This window comes from Humulus lupulus, chromosome 7, assembly GCF_963169125.1.
Source record: "Humulus lupulus chromosome 7, drHumLupu1.1, whole genome shotgun sequence".
Lineage (NCBI taxonomy): Eukaryota > Viridiplantae > Streptophyta > Magnoliopsida > Rosales > Cannabaceae > Humulus > Humulus lupulus.
The window spans coordinates 196,824,035-196,826,821 of NC_084799.1; positions in this window are offsets into that span (position 1 = coordinate 196,824,035).

Consider the following 2,787-nt stretch of genomic DNA (forward strand, 5'->3'; position numbering starts at 1 on the left):
CACTTATTTAATCAATCAAACATTATATTAAAATATAATATTCCCCCACTTGATTAAATAATCACTCTCTATAGAAACCTTTACATTGGTGCATAAAGTAAAATGTCTTTCGACTTGAATTTTACCTTAGTGTAATTATCACAAAGTTTGTTGAAATTTTGGTTGCCGAACCATTGAACCACTATCCCTTGATAACAAACCGGTGATAACACACACACCTTTGCTGTGTTCATTTGAGACCTCAATGTCTCGCTTTTGCACCGTTAATAGCCATGTGCACATTCCATTCATAGACTTTTCTTGAGAATGACTCCCAATTCTCATGAGGGGCGGCACCACCCCTAGGTCTATATAGGTAGAACTCTTACAGTATTTTGTTACCCTAAAATACTTGTCTTTTCAAGACTGAGTTCTATTAAAAAACCTTTCGGTTTTAACCCTCATTTTGGTAACACACTAGTACTCATATCTCATATGGGACAAAATTTGAGTACTACTATCTATTCATTTGATTGACTTGTTATTACCTATTGAACCTAATACTAGTTTGGTAACTAGTATTAAGATAGGTTACCATAAACCGTGAATCTCTTTAGGGAGTCTAAGTCCCACCCCTTGAGATGTAGAAATGATTCCATTTGAATCATTTCTTTTCTCATGTATGCATACTTAGACACTCTCATTATTTTATTCAAACTTTGTTGCTAGCCATAGTTTGATTAAAATAGTTACCCCTTTAAAATAGTGATTTTGACCATAGTCAACACCCCCACTATTTTATAGTTTAATATCCAAGACAAACATTTGAATATTAATTTTAGAAATCTCTTTGTTTCTAAATTTTCCTTTAAATTGATTCCTTCTTGAATCAAAATATTACAAACAGTAACTTTAGACACCAAGCATGTCTAGATTTATCCATTCTATACACATATAGCCAATGTGATTTAAAATGTGGAATTCCAAATCACCTATTTGATCTCCATGGTTTCTCCTTCCATTGAAAAGAAAAATAAGCTTTTGATTGTTAGAGAATATATCTTAATACTCAATGGAATTATGGAAAAACCAAATACAACTCTATGCAAAAATACAATGGACAAGATAATATTGATTAAATAAAAAGATGTAGAAGAAGAAGATTACAAACTCAATACTATAACAATACAAGTAAATAAGAAGAACAAAAGAATGAAAACACAAACTCTCACACATCCAAAGTGTAGAGTAGTGGGGATCACCAACTTGAACAAGGTTCAAGACCTTTGTCCAAAAGCTTATTTTCCCCTATTCTCTAAGCACTAAGGGATCTCTCTAGGAAATAGCTCTCTGGAATTATCAAGCATTTTGGTGTATTTTTCAGCCAAGTGCTTTGTGGATGAAAAATGTTGTGTCTTACAAGTGAGCATTAGGCTCCTATTTATAGAGTTTGAGATACCCCTTTGAATTTCAAATTCCACCAACCCTCATGGCCGTTACCAATGTTTAATTAGATGTTTATGGAATTAAAATGGAGATTTGGGAGTTATTTGGGATGTTAGAACCGTTCAATTTGGAAAAAACTGAAAATTCACATAGGATGTCAGCCTCACTGGCCGCGGCCACGGCCACTAGCTTCTGTCCCCCAGGCCACGGCTACAGGCCATTTTCAGTACAAAAAAGTCATTTTTCCAAAACGTTCCAAAACGTCCCAAATCCTTTCCCACATGATTTTGTAACCTCCAAACACCTATTGGGAGTTAAAAACATGTCTCCAATAGTCATATATCATCATGAATTTATGAAATCTAATCTCAAATGTGTACCATATAATATACACATTATTGGGTAATATTTGGGAGTTACAAATTTGTAACTCCAAAATATGTCACATTTGGGCACACACATTAGTCCAATTTTGTGACGCTCAATAATATGTTACAAGGTGTGACAAAACACATTTGTGTGACAAATCACATTTTTTCACATTATTTAATCTAATATTATATTATATGAAATAATATAACACTTTACACATTCTCTCTCTCTCAGACATTACAAATACTCAGAACTATTCGAACTTCAAACTCCCACACCGACCAGCGCCCAGTCGTGATTTATCAAAGTTCTTCGCACCGTGCTTATCTCACCTGCTTGCTACCAATAGGTCCTCTATTTTTCCTTTTTTTTTTTTTTTCTGTAACCCATGCAAAATGCTTTCCTTTTTCTTTGCGTTTTTTTGTTGTATCCGTGGGTAATATTTTTGATAAATCCCCAGATTTCTTGAATGCATGTTGCCTGAATCTATAAATAGATGACTGTTTTGAGTAATTCTCGGCTTGGGTAACCTATTCGAGCCTCTGATTTTTTAAAAATTTAGTTTTAACGTCCCATTTTTGTTGATTACCAAGAACAACTCCTGAGAAATTTTTGGGGTAAACCCTTCATTTTCTCAGTTTTCTTTGCTTTTGATCTTATCTGCTTGCTTTTCGGTACACCGTACTATGTTTGTTCGAGGCTAGTCAGTATAGTCTATGACATCCCTACTAACAAGTACTGCTTGGTGCTCTAACCTCATCTTTCCCCCATTTTTTTTTTGTGTGCACAAGTTGTTGGGGAAGGTGATCACCGAACCAATTTGTAAACTCATCACTTGGGAGGAATAATGGCACACATCAAACAAACTACCCTTGGTGTAGATGAGGAAGATCCCCATGTGGTGAGTCGTTCCACTGTCGAGGATGTCCAGGAGGCCGTACCTATTGAGGAATACCCGAGCATCTTAAGGCAGGAAGGGGAGACCGAAAC